Source organism: Podarcis cretensis, assembly GCF_951804945.1.
Source record: "Podarcis cretensis genome assembly, chromosome: 5".
Classification (NCBI taxonomy): domain Eukaryota; kingdom Metazoa; phylum Chordata; class Lepidosauria; order Squamata; family Lacertidae; genus Podarcis; species Podarcis cretensis.
Window position 1 is genome coordinate 85,137,364 of NC_137174.1, and position 22,611 is coordinate 85,159,974.

At 43.2% G+C, this 22,611-nt stretch overlaps 1 long non-coding RNA gene across 1 annotated transcript in view; it reads right to left on the reverse strand.

The window, feature by feature from the left end:
• The window catches only part of LOC307217224, a 294,245-nt gene that overhangs the window by 36,313 nt on the left and 235,321 nt on the right, over nucleotides 1-22,611 (reverse strand). The window lies entirely within an intron of this gene.

Sequence of the window (22,611 nt, forward strand, 5' to 3'; positions counted from 1 at the left end):
TTCCTGTTTGTCAGTGTCCTTCTTGAACTGTGGTGCCCAGAACTGGACACAGTACTCCAGGTGAGGTCTGACCAGAACAGAATACAGTGGCACTATTACTTCCCTTGATCTAGATGCTATACTCCTATTGATGCAGCCCAGAATTGCATTGCTGCCGCGTCACACTGTTGGCTCATGTCAAGTTTGTGGTCAACCAAGACTCCTAGACCTCCTAGATAACTATTGTTGTTTTCTGCTATGTAACATGTGAGTGTTTAACCTTAGATTATGTGATTAAGGTATTGAATTGCAAATCACCATTTTGTAGAGAGTTCCCTTTAGGTTTGATTCTCAAGCTCTCTGAGAGGGAAGATGTAAATGAAACTGTCCAGGAAAAAAGCTGCATGCTGAAATGCATGCTGTAAGGAGGGAATCTTTTGCTTGTAGGCCATGAATGAATTGATTTATTATTGTCACAGACCAGAGATGCTTTTAATCTGTTTGAAGGATTTCGTATTTTGAAAGATGCTGAGCCTATGCCTTGGACTGCTGTGTGTCTTATGGATCTGTTTGGATGTACCATTTTATGTTTCTGTTTCCTGTTATGATGAAAGTTCTGTTAGTAAAGTTTTAAGTTCATTCCACTGTCAAACAGCAGCCCATGTCGGAAGTTTTGATTTTTTGGCTAATTTTTGGTTAATTGCTAAGAAAGCTTAACAGCTTTGCCCGCCCACCCAAAGCTCAATAAAAAAAATGGTTTTGATTGTTCAGTTGTACCCAATATGCAAAGTTCACCACATTTGGGGGCTCCAAATGTGAGCTTTTGGCATGAGGGAGTAGTGAATCAGGGCTGCAGAAGGGGCAAAGGCTATCATAGAATTGTAGAGAGGGAAAGGAATCCAAGGGTCATCTAGTCCAACCCGCTGCATTGCTGGAATCTTTTTGCCAAACGTGGGGCTCAAACTGTTGACCCTGAGAGTAAGAGTCTCAGGCATTACTGACTGGGCTAACAGTCAGGACGTATCTCCCTCCATTCATGATCCAGTTGTAGGATGGTGTGTGTATGCTTTCACCTATTATTATTATTTTTTAAAGTAAATATCATATCTGCCAAATTACTGATTGTGTGAATAACATTTGACCTCATCCAGATTTTAGCAGGAGCATCACAGAAGTGAGGACAAAATCAAAAGTCCATGTTAGTATGTCAGCCTGGCCTATCATTTGCAAATCTCTTGGGTGCTTGTGTGACAATGGTGTGCTCTGAATGAAACTATTTTAAAATCTAATCAGGTGGGGGGAAATAAACAGCACTGCTGTAAAAAATCCTTTATCAACTCAGTTTGTTCATTGCATGATCTGATAATCCTAGAAGATTTTAAAACTCCGTGGACTTTTTTAAAAAAGAAAGAAAAGGAAACCAAATCCATTTGCAAAAAGCTCAGTCTTGTATCCTAAATTGCATCTTAATTTTATTTGAAATCCCCAGTACACCAGATGGTGTTACTGAGAGGAGCTGAGGACCATATAGACTGCTGGCCACCTCTTCCATCACTCAAGCGTGTGTGTGTGTGTGTGTGTTTGTGCTGTAGGCCTTGTTGAAAGCCTGCTGAATTTAAATTGATGCATTGTTTTCCAACAGAAGTAGTTTACAATTAAAAGCAATGAAAACAATGCAGCACCTAGCAATGCAGTTTGCTAGGTGACCTTAGACTAGTCACTATGGGTGAACGACTCTAGTGGCTGCTGTAGGTGTCTCCCCCGCCCCCACATTGACGTGAGGGCTGAAGGGGGACAAACACACACCATTTTGTAGCCCTATCTCTTTTTCCACCACACCTTCACAACAGCCATTTTGTGTACTGCTACGCACCCCGTGGCAGCCATTTTGTGAACGGTGCCCAAAGCACTTTCCATACATTCCATATCTACCCAACTATTTCAAAGAGGTTGGCGATTCCTGAGGTAAAAAATCACAGGATGCTGTTGTAAAAAGACGGATTCCCACAAGACTGCAGATGAACAACATTTGAGAGATTTTAAAAAGTTAGCTTAGTAAGTTATGCCAAATTCGGCTGACCTGTCCATGTTTAAAAGTTCATTCATGGTTTGTTTAGCCCTCTGGTGAGAAATCAGCTGTGCCACAGACCCCCTTTGTATAGGGAATTGACTACCCGGGACATTCACTTGGAAAACACTAGACGACTTGTGCCCATGCCACAATGAAAGGATGTGTAGTCACAATTTTCAGTTGGTGTGGGTAAGTGGCTCACTTTCCAGCTGATGCAAACAGCTAGAAACGGAAGGAAGGAAGGAAGGAAGGAAGGAAGGAAGGAAGGAAGGAAGGATGAGCCAAGGAAATCTTTGACCCACTTCTTACAAATGTAGGTGTGTTTATTTATTTCCATATTTATAGACTGTGTTTTCTATTTTTAAAAAATACAGCAAGGAGATATAACATACAAAATTACAGTAAGATCAATAAATCCTCAATAAAAACCTCAATAAAAACTGGCTAGGAAAAAGAGATTTGTGTTTCTAAGATCTTACTGAATAACACCATTTTCAGAAGGTCACTCCAGGAATAAACTGTAGTAAAGTGTGCTCTGGAAAGTTCCACAGGCAGAAGGCATGCAATCTAATCCACATGTCTACATTCTGATCCGGGCAGGATCCAGAAGGTATGGAATGGGGAAGTTTGCTCCAAATTGCCGGTGAAATCCTCCCCTGTCCCTTATCTGAAGCAAGCTTACAACAGCTCACTCATCTCCACCTGTGACCTATTCGTATGGGGTAGTATTTAGTAAAGGCTTTTCATTCCAAGGAAATGAATCCTGATATTGACTGTGCTGACTTCTTCTGCCACATACTGAAGTGCCGTTCCATTCAGGAAAGTCAGTCAAGTAGATCGGTGCGAATAAAGGCACTTGAAAGCTGCACTCTCACACTTGCTGCTTGTGTAATGAAATGTCAGGTTAAATGAGAGGTGGGAAAAGCCCTCTGAAAATTATGTGCTTGGAAATAGCAGACTGGACCCACGCTGATAACCATCTTGCGACACAGAAGGTAACCTCTTAATACACACTAAAACTTTCCAGCCTGAAAGATTGCAGTGGTTCTAATTGCAACAAATTAAATTGTTCAAGGGAAAGCTTGCAAACACAGAAGGCATTATGAGCTCACCGAACAATACTGGAATGCCATCTCTTTTGTTTTTGTCGTGCCATCTCTTCTGCCTCTTGGTTGCAACGCTGAAACATCAGATGAGCTCCAGATGCAGGAAGGAGCTGAAGTGAAACTCTAGAAAATATTACTATTTATCATCATCATCATCATCATCTATTGAATTTATATACCGCCCTATACCTGGAAGCCTCAGAACAAAATCAAAATATAAAACCACAAAATAGATAGCAAAACTAAAAACAAAAACCCAATAACCCCCCCCCCAAAGAAAAACCACATTTTAAAGGGTATAGGATGTCAATTAAATCAATCAAAGGTCTGGTTAAAAAGGAACATTTTTGATTGGGGCCTAAAGGCGTACAGTGATGGCACCAGGCAAACTTCCCTGGGGAGAGCATTCCACAGATGGGGACTCACTGCAAAGAAGGTCCAGTCTCATGTTGCCACCCTCCGAACTTCTCAAGAAGGCACACAAAGAAAGGTTTAAAGGGTTGCCATATCTTGAAGAGCAAAAAACAGGACAGCCGAGCTGCTGCCAGCCTGAGCCAGGGACAGAGAGACAGACAGACATTATGAACTTCTAACACTTCAATTCTTATTCCCTTTTTCTCTATAAACTAAAAAATCTTGAACACTGCAACCTTTCCTCATATGGAAGATACTGTGCCACTAAGCTACAGTCCTTAAACCCATCTATGTTCCTTTTTGCCACTCTCTTAAGACTACCGTAGTTTTCCTCTCCAGTCAAGAAAGTGCAGTGGGGAAAGGATTAACAGGGGTCAGCAAACTTTTTCAGCAGGGGGCCAGTCCACTGTCCCTCAGACCTTGTGGGGGGGCCGGACTTTTGTTTTTTTTGGGGGGGGGGGAGAACAAATTCCTATGCCCCACAAATAACCCAGAGATGTATTTTAAATAAAAGGACACATTCTACTCATGTAAAAACACGCTGATTCCTGGACCATCCACGGGATAGATTTAGAAGGTGATTTGGTCAGATCCAGCCCCCGGGCCTTAGTTTGCCTACCCATGAGTTAATAGCACCCATCAAATCAGTCTTCCAATCAAATGCCCCTCCCTTTACATGCCGGAGACAAAGAAGTCCAGCATCTCCTATTTGTTACAATGCCTCACATACCATCAGCTCTCTTACAATTTGTTCTTCCCATCATCAGTCCTCAATCCCCTGTCACAATCTATGCCCACGTTTTCCCCCATTATCGCCATCACCCTTGCAAAAAAAGGCATCCAGATCTAGAGATTCTGTCAAATGAATAGGGCCACACCATGGATAAGAATAGCTCATGAAATATGCTCCATGACTCAAAATTAAGGGCCAAAGAGATGATTTAAGGCAAGACAGTTGAAAATGTGCAAGGTGTCATTTAGACAAATGGGAAGGTCTACAGGTTTTCTTCACAGCGAGTGTTCAGAAACAAATAGGGCATTGTGTGTTTCCATATAAACTATGATTGGAACCAGAGACATTTCCCCCCTTGGGTTACATATAAATGAGAAAATGGGTGTTAGCATTTTTATGAGGTTGCAGTATGTCATTTATTGAATTGATAACTATGAATAAATGTGCCATCCACAGAATTTTGATCTTCTTTCTGTTTACAGTTCGTAGCAATATCAGCAGTGAAAGGTATCTTTTCCCTTTGCTGTCCCCCACCCCAGTACTGTTATTTTGCAGAGAATTCGATGCAGTTTGGACTTTACCATTGAGCTCCTAACACACAAGTTAGGAGTGCAATGCATACATTTTGATGGTGCAGTTTGACGCCACGGGTGGCAATGAAGCATTATGTCACTTGGAAACTATCACCCACCATACCGACAGACGTGAGCCGGTATTGCACAGGAACCACTGGGGCACACTGAAGGTTAAAAGAAAAAAAAGGGGAGAAGCCTAGGCTCATAGTCCAATTCTGTGGCTTATGATCTTCAGAATTTGTAGTGGGAAGCAGAATTGGGAAGAAGATGGGTGTTCTTGGGCCCAGTGAAATTCAGTGATTACTTGCTGCTCAAAATGTGGACACAGGAGACTGGATAATGCAAAGGAACATCGGAAGATACAAGTACATCAGATCAATGTGCCGTCTAGTCCAGCACTGTACTCTCACAGTGGCTGACCAGAGCTCTATGGGAAAACTGAAGGAGGACCTGAGTACAACAGCAGGTTCTGATTTTTCAGTCCTTGCACATATCAATATGTAGAGCTTCGTAAGCAGCATTCTAGTCCCTGGTGACAAATATTTTATTTAGGACAGTTGTCTACCCATGTATTTTGAGGTACAGCAGAAGTGATGAACAATGGCTGGTTCCATGGAGTGAGCAGAAAGTCAGGCTTCTACAATGCACACATCCAGGAGACATTCACTCTCCAATTTACGGAGGGCATTGCAATGGTGGCAGAGTAATATGCTTATACCTGCAGTGTTTGCTTAAGGCCATATTCGCATCATTAACGATGGCACTTTAAACAGTCGTGGCTTCCCCCAAAGTATTCTGGGAAATGTAGGTTTTTTGAGGGTGCTGTTAGTTGTTAAGAAATTTCCTATTCCCTTCACAGAGCTACAGTTCCCAGAGTGGTTTAACAGTCATTCCCTCTTCACAGGTGTGGCGATCACACAGAGTCCCCAGACGTTTGACGGTCTATTGATCCCTGTGCCACCACTGTGATTGCTTCTCCGCTGCCACCAACCCGTTTCTCTCGGGTACACACAGAGTCCAGAGAGTTGTTAACATTAAACCAAATAAACAAGTTTATTTTATAAGCATTAACAAGTTTATGGTTTCAGATAATTTTCTTGTCATTTTCTTAATCTTAGTTTCTTTACCGGCCTATACCTTCCTAATAACTTCTAACTGATTATCCAAACTGTCTATCTGACTCCTCTTAACAGATTCTCTCACTCTCTCACATCAAACTATCCCATCCCACAGACTTATTCTCCCTCTCTCTCCTCTAACACCCGACTGACTCCTTAACAACACTAACTCTAACTCTAACTCCTCCCCTTGGGTTCCCACTAGACAATCACTTCACACTCATTTAACCCTTTCCTTATGACCCAGCATGATGTCACCTAGGAGGGCAAACGCCACAACAAGTAACTCTGGGAATTGCAGTTTTGTGAGGGGAATTGGTTCTCCTAACAACTTGTAGAATTGTAGAGTTGGAAGGGACCCCAAGTGTTATCTAGCCTGACCTCCTGCAGTGCAGGAACTCTCAGCACCTTTAACAAATTACTGCTCCCAGAACTCTTTGGGGGAAGCCAGGAGTGTTAAAAGCGGTATCATAGTGCTTCAAATGTATGGTGTGGATGTACTTACAAGTAGAATTCCTGAGGAGCACTGTAAAGGTTCTTATAATGCCCAGCAAGAAAGGAAAGAGTTCCAGGAGAAAAAGAGCCAAATGGCATGGTCTCTCAGCAGAAGCAATCAATTGGCCTGGTTTTGCAGTATATCCTCTGCTGCAGCCTGGTGGAATAGCCACTGCCAGTTGACAGCTGAGGGAGCTAAGAGCCCGATGGAGCTGGTGTCTCAGCGAAGCCAACAGAGAAGCCCTGATTCCCATATTTTTCTCTGCTAATGGACACAGAATACTGTCAACATACATGCAATCATGTTGACAGGTAGGCTTGCTGCTGTAGGAACATCATGGGAATAACAGTTGGTGGTGTTATTTGTTTGTGCATTTTTGTGTTTTTATGTTGTAAACCAACCTGTGATCCTTGGATGAAGGGTGGTATGAAATAAACATAAATTGAGGATTTTTGCAAGAGGCACTAAAGAACTTTTTTTTTTTTTTTAGAGGAGAGTTTGGTGGGCACTGCTAGGCTTTGAATGAATGGGTTAACCTTAATGCCAGGCAGACAAGCTGTTCAGAGCAACACAGCTTAATGTTGCATCACCAGTTATGTACACGCTGTACCAGGGATTGGTCTGTTGATGAAAATACAATTCCTAAATTGAATTAAGCACAATGGAAGTGATGCAGTATAATGTTAAGAGGCATAGACAAGAGGGACGCTCTTTCCCAATGAGATTTTTTAAGGATATGGGGGAATCAATGAGGCGGAGAGATGAAGAGAGCATGTTCCAGATGGCAGGATCTTCCGGGAAAGGATTTGCACATCAGGCCGTTGGATGTGACAGCAAGGAAATGGGCAAGAGATGAGTTGAGGGAATCCAAAGATGCACCAGAGAAACAAAACACTGCATGGTCGACTGAATCGGAACCCAAGAGATGCGAGTTCTGTTCCTAGTCTACAACTGAAATGCCAGTTGACCTTGGGCAATGTCTTCACTTCTGTTGCCTTCGCTAATTAAATGAAGGATTGTTCTTTGCATTTGCACTGTCTAGCACAATGTAGTAGCATGGGGCTCAGCTATGGGAACTGAAGCATGCTCAGTATACACACCATCAAATGTGTCTGCCAGAGAGGAAATAGGAAGAGATAAAACCCCTCAGAGAAATGTTGATGGCCTCATTGAAAGCTGGGCTTCTTTCACATGTCTCAGTTAATTAATCCAAGGTAGAACCTGCAGGTTAGCTTTGCATATTTGCTGCAGGCAATATGCGGTGACTGCCAAGACCGTGCCAATTCTGATGAGTGCATGTACAAAATCCCCCAAGTTCCATCCCTCTCATTTCTCATTGCTGTTTTCCCCAGCGCATCTCTGCTTCTTTGTTTTACATATTTATTTATTTTTAAAAAATAAACCATTTGCAGGCATCCCAGCCAATCAGCAATCACACTAGCCCTATTCAGAGGTGAGCACACTAAGTTCCATCAACCCTCAGTGTCACTATGCCCGTCTCCCTCTATAAGCTGAAGGCAATGTCTGCAATATGTGAAGACCGCCTGCAAAACCAGAGTTCAAAATTGCACAGGGGTCGCACCTGAGTAGAGGAGGCTTCCTGCAGCGGACCTCACCCTCCAACCTGAGGAGGGGAATGGGCATAGTGACACGGGAGGCTGAGCTTCTCATGCCCACACTGAGCCATTGCGGGTGTGGGATTGTCACAGTGCCATGTAGTCAATCAGACTTGGCTGCATGGTGATGTCAACAAGGGCAAGGGGCACATTCTCAATGCCTTCAGTCTGAATGGAGAGGTGGGGGAGAAGCAAGATATTGGCCTCTTTCCCAAGCAACAGAGTCTCCATTCCTTGCCTTTTTGTGCTGTGCTGACAGTTTCATTAACTGCCAGTGGCAGCACATCACGATGAGGCCGGGAGTTTGGGCCAAGTTGCCTTGGCAATGAGTTGGTGCATCCACATCCATCAGGGATACTTTTCCACCCTTTCCAACCCACAGATCCCTTTTTCACCCCTTCAACTCTTTATCTGAACGTGCTTTTGTATCCTTTGCACTGCTGTTCGAAGCATCACCACAACATCACAAACTTTTCAGGGTTGGGGAGATATTTGCCAAAACCACCTCACCCCATTCCAGTTTTGCATTAGTGTATAAACCGCCCCCCCCCCCATCTCCTTCCCTCGAAGAAATTTTGCCAGTTGACTTCCCCTGCAATTCCACAGGCATTTGCTTCCCATTTCACTTAGTCAACATTTTGGTAGCTATTGTAAGCTCAGTGCAGAGTTTCAGGAAAGGCCATTCACCAGCAAATGCAGGCAGATCCTCTGCCGATACAAAGTGCCTATTAAACTCTCTGTGTTCTAATTGGAAACTCAGGCAGATGCCTTGCTACTTAGTAATTCATCGCTAACCCTCGATTCCACTTTTGTTGCATTCACATACAACAGCTAATATTGAAGGTCACCACCTCCGTTGATCCCTGTTAAGTTTCTGTTCGTCTCACGATGAACCCTTTTAATGAACTGATGTTATTAGAACTTGGTTCTTCAAGAGTTCTCAACGGTCATGCTGATCATCTTTGATATTCAGTTCAAGTCACCTAATTTGTTTCATCCAACCCAGTCTTTTGTCAGGCTTCTCTCTTATTTATTTATTTATTTATTTATTTATTTATTTATTTACCATTTACCGGGCACTTCTAGTGCATTTCTCACCATCACATCATGCAAACCACATGGGGACGGACCCAACATCTCTGCTGGCAGCCCACATGGCTTTCCAAGCAGCTAGTGCAAGAGTGAGGAATATGTGGACAACTCCCCTCAACCCCAGCCAGCATGGTCATCAGGGGAGTTGAAGTCCACCATCAAGGGACTACATGTCATTGTGCTTTTACACCTGGATGTTTGTAGTCCAACAATGTCTGGATGACTGCAGGGTCCCACGGGATAGCAGGTCACTGTGATTTTTTCATTCCTGAATATACCTTTTCCCCAGTTTCCTGTTCAGCAATGCACGAAATCAACTGCCTTCAGTTCTTCTTCCACCCTCCACACTTCAGAAAGATGGAGGGGGGACCACATTATTCATATTTATTCTTTAATTGTTCTGTTGAAACCTCTAGACCAAACTCTCCACCAGTTGTCTGACAGACTCTGAACATAGGATTTTGAAGTTAGAGCTATGTTATGAGAAGTCTGAAACCTTTACCAAGCCAAGCCCCAAACCAAGTCCTCCCTTGGTTTCCTGTACACCTCTCTAGTATTTTATAATATTAGTAGTTTATAAATAGCAGATTTATACTTTAAAAGAAACACAAAATATAATAATTTGTGGTCCATAAGAAAAATAAATAATAACAATGCTTGGTGGGATCCATTTATCTCCTGAGTGAATGGTGGCCCCTGATTTTCTAGATTGTTACAACCTCAGATGCTGTTCTAAGATTTAAAATACATTAAATCTTGTTGTTGTTGTTGTGCTGTTTAGTCATTTAGTCGTGTCCGACTCTTCGTGACCCCATGGACCAGAGCACGCCAGGCACTCCTGTCTTCCACTGCCTCCCACAGTTTGGTCAAACTCATGCTGGTAGCTTCGAGAACACTATCCAACCATCTTGTCCTCTGTCGTTAGAATATATTAAATCATCCACCTCATACATTGTGGTGAAACATGTGGCATGTTATGGGTTATATCCAAAATTTTATAATCCACCCACCCCCCGTCTTGACATAAATCCACAGAAAATATCATTGCTTTAAGTCCACAAGCCTGAGCATACCTATTACGACATAAGTAACATTTAACTCAGTGAGACTTACTCAACATTCTTGCTTGGAAGCACCAGTCTGTTGTTGACCTTATGCAATTAACATGGTATTTAACCATCACCACTTTTCACAGTGACTGAAATCACAAGGGATACACCCTCTGCATCTTAAAATTAATTTCTGCATTTATCTTGATGATCTTACCAGGGTCACACACAGAGATTGCTTGTATTCTGAGCAAGAGCAACTTGAATGCAAGGAAACAACAAGGCATTTGGATCTGACAAAAATGCCCTGCAAAGCAGTTTACAACCATATAGACAACAAGTCCATAAAATCCAACGTTAAATTATGGAACATTACAATCTATATCCATCCAAGGTACAGAGACCAGCACACCATAAAAGGAAAGAAAAATAACTCAGGTAGCTTAGAAGCAATATCCAATTCACAGAGCTCAAGTGGACCCAAAATGACATGATCAGAAACACCTGCTTTAAATTAATGAAGGGTGGTGATTATGCAATCTCACTTGAAATCAAATTTTATGATGGGGGGCCACCACTGAAGAGGCCCTGTTTTGTTTTTAAAAGTGAGCATCTCATCAGGCCCCCAAAAGTGAAGATACAGGCAGGCTGATATTGGTGAAGGTGGTTCTTAAGGCAACCCACTTAGGCCTATAAAGCATTTTGAAATGTGTCCAGAAATGTACTCGTAGCCACAAGAATTGACACAACATTTATGTAAAATGCTCTGACCTCTTTATCCCCAACTAGTAGCCAGGCAGCTGCATTCTGCGCTAGCTGAAGTTTCTAAGCCATCATCAATATGGATAAAGTAAACTTTCCCTCAATGACAACGCACAGCAAAAATAGCAAATGAGAGGAAAGGGGAAACGGAGTAAACAAAAGTTAAGAACACCATGATGAAACAGCAATCTAAAGCCTTGAAACTGTTCAAGGCTTCCTAAACCCACCTCTTAAAATTTTTGCTGCTACAGTTTCCCTCCTTCTGACTCTTAGCTTCGAATGAAGTGAGACCATGATCAGTAGAAAGAAAGGAAGGAAGGAAGGAAGGAAGGAAGGAAGGAAGGAAGAAAGAAAGTCAAACGGCTCACGATATGGTGGGCCACTGTGCAGCATGTGCTCACTGCTCTTTTTTCACATAGTTTGAGTCTTAATCATGGAATTGGCATTTTGATAACCACCAATCTCTAGCGGGAATCAATCCATTGTGTTAGACTATTCCTGGAAGATCAATAAGCTTCAGCAATACAACTAATTTTTTTAAAAAAGCCTCAGATTTTTATTTTACCGTCCCCTCTTATGCCAATCCTTCTGTCCTGAGAATCAGATACTGCGACAACCCACAGTTACAAGAACATCAGGCAAGCGAAATAAATAAATGACTTCTATGTGTTAAAAAATAGTGGTATGATGCCATCTACCTGTTAGTTTTGAAAATTACCAGGTGAGGGAGAACAACAAAGAATCTTATGGCACCTTCGATACAATTAAGGCTGCAATCCTATATCCAATAACCTGGAAGTAAGCCTCACTTAAATGAATGGGACTTACTTCTGAGAAGCACCTTTTTAAATTATGGAATTTGCTCCCACCCAACGTGGATGACTTTAAAAAGGGACTAGAAAAATCCATAGAGGATAAGAGATATACTACCCATAATAATGGCTCTGTCCCACCTCTACTGTTGAAGGCAGCATGCTTCTGAATACCAGTTACTGGAAACTATAGGAGCTGAGAGTGCTCTTGTGCCCAGGTCTTGCTTGTGTGCTTCCCACAAGCCTCTGGTTGGCCGTTGTGAGAGCAGGATGGTGAATTAGATTGGCCATTCGCCTGCTCCAGCAGGCTGTTACATAAGAACATAAGAAGAACCTACTGGATCAGACCAATGGGCCCATCTAGTCCGCCATTTTGTTCTCACAGCAAGCAGCACAGGAATACAAGCTGCTGTTTGTAGCTGTTTAAAATTCATTGGTGTTGAGATTGCAGGTCCAAAATGATGGAACATCAGGTGGTTGCATGCCCTGGTTTCTCTGGTTAGCATATTACGTTTCTGCCCTCTATCAATTATGAACAACAAACGACATGGACGTTTGGCATGCTTTTGCTCTACCAACTTTTTCAGAACTTTTGTTTTCCAAGTAAAAATTGTGTGTGTGTGTGTGCTATGAAAGGGTCCGGGAGAAGAAAATGAAACATTCATTCATGTAATTTCTTTCTCATCTGACCACATCTTCTGATCAATGTCTTTGTTCCTTATCTGCTGCTACTGGTTTAGCATTTCCGCTTCCGCTCCTTCGCAGTGGCAGGAGAATCATCATTAAGGTCTTCTCCACTGCATGATCTTAACCAACCAGGGATCACATCATGTGAAAGGGATGATGTTATGACATGGTATAACCTGCCAGACCTGGTGCTGTGTCAGCGTTGCTGAGAATAACAAAGGCTTTGCATTGCCCTCACTCTGAGTGGAAGGATAAGAGAGAACTGAACCCTGCACTCCCTGACTTTTCACCTGACAGTGGCAGTTTTTGCACACAGCAAGACTTATAACCTGACCCAGTTGTACGTATTTCTTAAGAGTCACTTCCCCATCCATGTTCTACCCAAACTATGCAACTAACTGCATCCACTGTATGTGGCTGATTGGGATAAGGAGTGTCAACTTGGCTGTCTTGTATGCTTGCTCCCATATTTTTCCCTTGCCACCTGCGTGTAAACATTGAACACACAACTTCGCCGCTTTGGAGATGAAAACTTTTGCACTCTTTACCAATAAATATGGAACATCACCAAAGGGAGGGTGGGACGTCATTTCATGGGGGCACAAAGAGTTGTCCCATTTTTCATAGAATCATAGAATCATAGAATCATAGAATTGGAAGAGACCACAAGGGCCATCGAGTCCAACCCCCTGCCAAGCAGGAAACACCATCAAGGGCACTCCTGACATATGGTTGTCAAGCCTCTGCTTAAAGACCTCCAAAGAAGGAGACTCCACCACACTCCTTGGCAGCAAATTCCACTGTCGAACAGCTCTTACTGTCAGGAAGTTCTTCCTAATGTTTAGGTGGAATCTTTTTTCTTTTTTGACCCAGCACAAATGTTTACTACCAAGTAGTACATCAGTGCAAAGTGCTGGAGGGCTTGAAAGTAATGAACATTTCAGTAGGCCGCCGTTCCTTTGTGCCTAATTCTTACAGCCAAACTACAACCAGGCCTATGAACCAGGTCCTTTGTGACTTTACAGGGTTACAGTCACTATGGAAACCAGCCCCTTCCTATCTTTGCACTTGGTACATCTGTCTTACTCTGTCTGCCGCTTTCAAAGAGGAAACCTGCTGTGATATAACACAGGATAATAGGGGGAAATAAACAGAGGAGAAGATGAGAATCTCAACCAGATATGGGAAAAGGAAAATTCCATGCAACTTTGCAGAACCAGGACACAGCTTATCTTGTCATTGGCGCAAAGAGGGAGATCCCCCCCCCCCAAAAAATAAACCTCTTTGTCTGTGTCAGACTGTCACTATGGTTAGGATTATTATTTTTAAAACAGATATTTTTAGGAGGAGGAGGACAAGAGATTATCTTTTTTGTTATGCTTTGTTTCATATTAGCTTCCATCATCTGAATCTGCAGCAATAGGCCTAAGTGAGTCGGGAAATCTGCAAGTGTGTGCCGTGCCAATTATTAACAGCAGGTAGAGATCATACTGTATCTAATGTTGGGAAAGTAATAACAACCTTTCGCATTTATACAGCACTTCACCCTTTCAAAGCACTGCACAAACATTAATTAATTAGGCCTTGTAAGCGGCCCTTTGAAACAGGCAACAATTGCTGCTTTACAGATGGCAAATTCAGGGTAAATTGAAACACAGCCTGATCCTTTGAAAGGGTTAGCACCTTCCTGTAGAGTCATATTCCCATGTACACTTACTAAGAAGTAAGTCCCATTAGCCTCAATGAGTTCCACCGCTGGGTAAACATGCATAGAGTGCTTCCTCTGTTTTGGGGCTGGCTGCTCCATTCAAAAAAAGTAGAGACATCACCTTGCCAACAAAGGTCCGTATAGTAAAAGCTATGGTTTTCCCAGTAGTGATGTATGGAAGTGAAAGCTGGACCATAAAGAAAGATGATCACCAAAGAATTGATGCTTTTGAATTATGGTGGTGGAGGAGACTCTTGAGAGTCCCATGGACTGCAAGAAGATCAAACCTATCCATTCTGAAGGAAATCAGCCCTGAGTGCTCACTGGAAGGACAGATCATGAAGCTGAGGCTCCAATACTTTGGCCACCTCATGAGAAGAGAAGACTCCCTAGAAAAGACCCTGATGCTGGGAAAGATGGAGGGCACAAGGAGAAGAGGATGACAGAGGATGAGATGGTTGGATAGTGTTCTCAAAGCTACCAGCATGAGTTTGACCAAACTGCGGGAGGCAGTGGAAGACAGAAGTGCCTGGCATGCTCTGGTCCATAGGGTCACGAAGAGTCGGACACGACTAAACAACTAAACAACAACACAACAACAAGCTCCATTCAACCATTTTTTTCTCCTGCAGCAAAAACCTATGATCCTGATTCCTTCTTTGACAACCTGGCATTTTGCATTGCTTTCCATTAAGGATGGGGGAGACATTCAAATTCCGTTTGCAGTTCAAGACATACCTACCTAATCTGCAATGTGCGAACTGAGACGTACCTTCAAATTCACACTTATCTGAATTTTGCAGCCCCATTCTCCAGCCAAGTCATTTGTACCAAAATGCATATACTAGGGTTAAATCCCAAGGGGAGTGAGGCTAACCTATTCTATCGCCCCAAATTCCATCCCACTCCAGTATCTCATCCTAGATCCCTTTCTCTCTGTCTTGGTTAGAGTTTTGGTCCCTCGTGCCGCTCTCAAAGTGGTGACTCTCCAAAGTGGTGAGTCCCCTGACTGGTTCACACATTCTGGTGTTTGTTTATTCAAATTATGAATTTATGAATACCGCCCTTCATTAGCAGATCTCAGGGCAGTTCACAACATAAAAATACAACATGAAAACACAAAATGCATAATACAAACAAGAACAACCCCCCTCCCCAAACCAATAAGCCACCCCTCCATCTGCAACATGGGCACCAGAAAATTGTACCTTGTTCAGCAGAAAGCTACCTTACATACTGAGTCAGATCATTGGTCCAGCTAGCTCAGTACACTGACTGACAGAGGCTGTCCAGGGTTTCCAGCAGAGAACATACCCAGCAATAACAGGAGATACCAGGGATTGAATTTGGGACCTTCTGTGTGCAAAGCAGATGCTCTACCACTGAGCTACAGCCCTTCCCAATTCTAGCCCTAACACACCCATTGTGCTGTTTTCACTGCATATTAATTTGAATATGTATTAAAATGCATACAACTGCCAAAACTTACACCACATTTGGAAAGGTGCAAAATCCAGCAGATAGCTAAGTTTCGATTCAGATATTAGAATCATGCCATTTCATGTGGAGCTCTCCCCGAATTCCTCAAAGGGGAGAGTTGTAGCTCACAGGTAGAGCATCTTGTTTGCATGCAGAATATCCCAGGTTCAATCCCTGGAACATTCAGGAGGGGCTGGGGGGAAATACACTCTGTTTGAAATCCTAGAGAGTCTCAGCCAATGTAAATGATGCTGGGCAAGATAGCAGGGCAAGTGCTCAGTGTGCTTAGGACCCTGGCAGAGGCTTGTCCTCCTTCCCAAAGCCCAGCTTAAACCAGTGTCATGAGAGCTGTAGGGAGGGCATCAAATAGGCTTCATCTTACCAAGGTCCACCCCTGGACACAGCCATGTGGCAGAGATTGATTATGTGAGCTATTCCTAAATGATAGCCCATGCCCTTGTGGTCGCCTCGCTCCCATGTTGTTTGTAACTAGGGAGGGTCATATCATGAACCACAGGTACATAAGAAGGGGAGCCATCTGTGTGCTGGAGAGCAGTACTTACATTTCTTTCCAGAATTTATACTATCAGTACTGTTGGCTGTTTTGGTAGTTTTCTATTGCAAGGATTCGCTTTTCATGCTGGCTTCTGAAATTGCATACCTAAAAGTTTGTGTTGCATGCTGAGCACACAGATTTTGTGCAGATGGGCATTTTTGTTTGTTTGTGTGTGTGTGTGTGTGTAAACTGGGTCACTGGAGACACATTTGCACTACTTTGAAGATTAAAATATTTTGGAGGCATTTTTGCTCCATGTAATCTTAATGCTAGGTAATATCCCGAATAGCAAGATTCATGGCCCTGAAATCTAATTCACTAAATCATTACTCATCTTGGAAGACTTTGTTCACCTGAGCAATCATAACAGTCACCAATTTAACCTGCCACTGCATATTGTAATTAATATAACAGGTTTTCAGAAACATACATTACTTCATGCTCAATGTGCTAACTAGGATGGAGTAGCCCTCATAAAGTGTGCTTTGTATGCATCACATGGAAATATTTACCGCAGAAACAAAACTCTCAGGAGGACCAATGGCTCAGATGATTGCTAATGGGATTTGCAGCTTTTCATGGATAAAGTCATGTGCTGAATTATGAGCAGGTACTTTAACAAACCATCTAAATTCCCTTCAAATTTAAATTTCGGTGGTGTTTGGTTCCATCTGTGATGTCATTGGCTTAACTCCATAGTCCCCATGCTCTACTGTAGCGGAAGCCAACATGGTGCCATCCAGATTTTGTTGGACTACAACTACCATCATCACTGATAATTGGCCATGATGCCTGGGACTGAAGGGAGTTTCAGTCCAACAACTGGAGGGCACAGCATGGACTTTCTTCCCGTACCCTACTGTGGGTGACTAGGCTGCTGACTCCCTATGTAGGAGAGAGACCCTGGGAGCACACAAGGACTTGCTGTGGCCACCTGGATGCACATTTGGAGATTAAAGTCACTTGGCTTTGGAGTGACCTAGAAGATGCAGTGCAAGCTTCACAGTCTGCACTGCCACATGGTAGGTACCATTATTCACGCTAACCAATGTTTGATCAGGTTCAGAGCAGGACTTGTTATACCACTTTAACTCTAGTTCATCTGCCTTGCTTCATAGCTCAAATAACAAGGAGTCACTCCAAAGAGCCATTTGTTGGAGATGGAACTCAGGAGTAGTCATGTCAACTGCCCATTTCATTCAATAGCAAGACCAGGGTCTCAAGTACACCCTGCCAGTGTAAAAGAATCTTTCAGAGATGTCTGAAAATCAGCAGCAAGAATGCCTGCCTAATCTATGTTTCAACAGTATTCCACTGTATGAGACTGCTGTTGGGGATTGGAAGGGCTTTGAAGAGTGTGTGGCAGAGGCAGGGGACCAGGGAAGTGACTGAGGAGAGGAGGCCAATAATTTATGGGGTGTCATGGGAGTGCCTGATCATCTCATCTGTCTCCTGAGAAATCTCTATGTGGGACAAGAAGCTACAGTTAGAACTGGATATGGAACAACTGATTGGTTCAAAATTGGGAAAGGAGTACAACAAGGCTGTATATTGTCTCCCTGCTTATTTAACTTATATGCAGAATTCATCATGCAAAAGGCTGGACTGGATGAATCCAAAGCCGGAATTAAGATCGCCGGAAGAAATATCAACAACCTCAGATATGCAGATGACACAACCTTGATGGCAGAAAGTGAGGAGGAATTAAAGAACCTTTTAATGAGGGTGAAAGAGGAGAGAGCAAAATATGGTCTGAAGCTCAACATCAAAAAAATGAAGATCATGGCCACTGGGCCCATCACCTCCTGGCAAATAGAAGGGGAAGAAATGGAGGCAGTGAGACATTTTACTTTTTTGGGCTCCATGATCACTGCAGATGGTGACAGCAGTCACGAAATTAAAAGACGCCTGCTCCTTGGGAGAAAGGCGATGGCAAACCTAGACAGCATCTTAAAAAGCAGAGACATCACCTTGCCAACAAAGGTCCGTATAGTTAAAGCCATGATTTTCCCAGTAGTGATGTATGGAAGTGAGAGCTGGACCATCAAGAAGGCTGATCGCCGAAGAATTGATGCTTTTGAATTATGGTGCTGGAGGAGACTCTTGAGAGTCCCATGGACTGTAAGAAGATCAAACCTATCCATTCTGAAGGAGATCAGCCCTGAGTGCTCACTGGAAGGACAGATTGTGAAGTTGAGGCTCCAATACTTTGGCCACCTCATGAGAAGAGAAGACTCCCTGGAAAAGACCCTGATGTTGGGAAAGATGGAGGGCAGAAGAAGAAGGGGACGACAGAGGATGAGATGGTTGAACAGCGTTCTCGAAGCTACAAACATGAGCCTGACCAAACTGCGAGAGGCAGTGGAAGACAGGAGTGCCTGGCGTGCTCTGGTCCATGGGGTCACGAAGAGTCAGACACGACTAAACGACTAAACAACAACAACAACAACATGTCACACACAAGATAGGAGGCAGGGAAGGAGGGAGAGTTGGGGCAGTCCAAGATGGAGGAAGGCACACAAGTTATGGCAGAGGAAGAAGGGACAGCTCAGACAAGGGACGGGTCAGTAGATTCCCCATCTTCTCCTGCCTCATTTTCTCCTAGAACCAGGAGAGGCTTGGAGAGGGAAAAGCACTGACGACTTACATGCTGGAGAAGTCTCAGGTAAAAGGCCTCTAGTGAGAAAGATGTATCCCAGAGCACTCCCACGCTATGTACCCTCTTCTTCGGAGGGAGTTCAACCCCATCCAGGGCAGGAAATTGACCCATTTTCCAGACAAGGGAACCATTTACCAACAGAGCCTCCATCTTCCCTGTTTACTGGCCCTCATCCAGTCTACAACTGCATTCGGACACTGACCCATAGTTTGCATTGCTAGTCTTAATTCAGATGCTATGGAGCAGGGGTCAGCAAACCTTTCCAGCAGGAGGCCGGTCCACTGTCCCTAAGACCTTGTGGGGGCCGGACTATATTCTGGAGAGAGAAAAATGATGCAAGAGTACCATGAGCCCCTTTTGCGAGCGGCATGGGCTGGCGGCGGCAGTGGAGGAGGAGGAGGAGGGACGATGACACACACACACACACAGTTACTGTCACTGTTATCCCCATTAAAGCATCCTTTTATCAATAGATGCAATGTAATGAGAGATACGTTTATCTAGGTTGCTGGCATTTCTGCAAGCCTGTAACCTACATTTTTATTTTCTGTTCAATGGATGAATGTTAAAGGATGACCCAAGCTAGAATATATTTTATAGGTGCTGAACCTGCAGAATACTACTACTATGCTAACAGAGGCATTTTCCTTATTATTTACTTGATTTACTTCTCGGAAGGTACATCTAGCAATAGTATTTTTAACAGGAAGAAGAAAGAAAAACTCAGTGGCTTTGTGATGTCCAAGTCACAAATTATGTAATGGCTGCCATCATAAATGCTCAACTTGGAAGGTAGATCTATCTTGGTTCCATGCAAAACACAGAGAAATAACTTCACTATCAGCTCCAGTTCCATTTTCCTAGCTCTAAACTGTAGATTGTCAGCCAAGGGCAGATGGATTTCTATTCCTTCCACCAGGCGCAGCTGGCTTAGTGAGTTGGTATGTTAGAGAACCGACCTCCTAACTCCGGTATGGAGTATGGAGGTCAGGTATGGAGGTGGGGCAGAGTGACAGTAAGGTCAGGGCTGCACAGACACACCTGCAGGAGACCATATTAGGTCCACTGGTGTGCCAGTGCTACCCCAACCTTGCTGCCACCCTGCTCCACCCACACCTTACCAGTAAGTGGCAGCAACATTGACATGGGGAGGGTGGCTCCACACCACAACACCACCATACCAGCTGCTCCTGCCTTAAATTGTTGGTTTCTCATGTTTTCGTGCAGCAGTTTTTGTTCACATTTGCAATGCATCATGGGGATTTGACCTCCATTTAAGATATCTATATGTATAGTGATTCTTTTGCATGTATTTGTAACTGTGGTCACACTGCCTTGTGGGTTTTCTAGTTAAGGCACTCTCCAGTCATTTTCAGGTATGTTGTTTTTGTTCACAGCCACTCTGTGTTTAGGTTTTTGCAATCTTAAAAGCTGTGTAAAACTTCCCTCTCATTGACTGTAAGTGATGCCGACAGCATCTTTCTCTTCCATAAATCACGAAGTTTGCAGTTCAGCTCAATAATTCCAATTGGAAGAAGAGGAGGAGGAGGAGGAGGAGGAGGAAGAGGAAGAGGAAGAGGAAGAGGAAGAGGAAGAGGAAGAAGAAGAAGAAGAAGAAGAAGAAGAAGAAGAAGAAGACACTTTGAAGATGTCTTCTTCGTTGGAAGCCTATGGTGCCTTCTGTCCCTTTCCCTTTCCCAATCAGACGCTTTGAACATCTGTTTCGGATGTTTGAAAGCCATGCTCAGCAGGGATGCATGAAGCACCCAGCCTCCTCACACATCACTAAACAGGACACTATTTACACACTTCTCCTGTATTGTCTAGCATTGGTCCTCATGCACCTAGAGCAATAGTTTGATATTTCTGGCTCTCTTTGAACACTCATCCATGTTGCTTCCTGTGGAGTTGTGACCTAGAACAAGACTCCATCTGATGACTCCAGTTCTTAAAACCCACATTGACCTGGCTGTTAGAAACCATCACTTTACCCCTTCCACTAAAATCTGCAATGTATCAGTGGGAGGTTTCCTTCCTGTTTCATAAAATCCTAGGTGATGGATTAAATGAAGGGAGGGTTATTTATAGTCTACATTATTTTCCACCCATTTTCATGAGGATTTACTAGTTAATGATTTCTCTCTCCCTCCCTCTCTTCCCTCCCCCTTCTCATATTGCAAAGTACTACTGCTTGAGGCAGTGCAATAAAAACATCATACATTTAATATGCCCCTGGTGCAGCAGGTGATGCCACAGCTGGGGATAATGGCAGGGCGAGACTGTCTATCTAAATCACTTCAGGTGCCTGTGGAACATTTTTCAATTGTTGAAAGCAATTTCTAAAAAAAAAAAATCCCTACCTCTTTTCCACCCACAAGAGGATCAGCAAAATCCCCAGCTCCTCTATGCAGCTACATTAGGCTTTGAAGCTCACGAATGTTTCGAGAGATCCATGACCACTGATGCAATCAGGGAGTATTCAGTATTTTCTGCGCTCTCTTTTCCGGTTCCATTTGGCTGCTTGAGAAGCAAGTGGAAATGAGCAATTGAGAGGTGGGGGGAGGGGGTGTTGAAGGGAAATGGAGAATTGTTTTCCCCATTTAGGCTTTGTCAGAGAAAAACAGTTTGGCGCCTGTTCGCTTCCAATACAACACCTGTTTTCCCAGTGTTCTGAACAATGCCTGCTTTACATCGAAACAAACAACGATCTTAACATTAAAATGAAATGTGCAATGAGACATAAGGGATGCTTGTGTTGTATACAAACAAACACTCAAGTTGTTCTAAGTGTCCCTTCTGCTTTGCTGCCAGAAGGTTCAAGGGACAGTGGTTTGCAGGGGACCAAATTGCACATGACTTGATGGGTTGTAAGGATCAGACCATTTCTGGCCCAGGTTCATTTTGCATGTCATTTACAAGGCCATTCTGCCCCACTTCTGCAGTAGCTTACATTTAAACAAACAAACAAAAAGCTGCAAGGAAAGGCACCTCTAAATGCTATCTGATCACAAAATAAGGCTCTAAAGATGCATTTTATCTCAATGTATGCATTTCCAAATTTGAGCCGAGAGCTGTTATGCAAAATTCAGAGGACAAAAACGTCAAGAACAATTTGCGCTTCCATTCACGTATTTGTAGATCAGATCAGTTTCACATTGGGATTCACATAAATCAATTTTTTCAAGCATCTTCACTTACAAAAACACATGAGGGGCCCAATCAGGAGCATGTGGTGAAGGGTGTTAATGCTTTTCATCCATGCTGCAGTACCACCATCACCCCAATTCTCGATTTGTCTTTGGTTGCTATTTGGCACAGTATGGAAGGAAGCTTCCTTCTTACAGTGATTTTCATGAAACCCACATTGTAGAAGGGAAGAATTAACACTACTATCCCCACATGGTGGAGTTCTGATCCTCTTGGGCATCTCTAAAGCCATTCTTTACATGATTTTAAGGATCCATGAAGCTGAAAATTCAATGTCCAGCCTTAAGAGTTCAACTTTTCTGCACCTGTTCCATGATTACCACTGAAGAACTTGAATTGATACAGATGAGTAGCTGAGATTATATTTGCATAGTGGCAGGTCACTTTGATCCTTGTATTAAAAAAAAAAAAAAAGCATTTACATGGTGGCAAGAATCTTCACAACATGGAATTCTTGGTAACATATATGGTTCTGTTTTTGGCTTCATAACA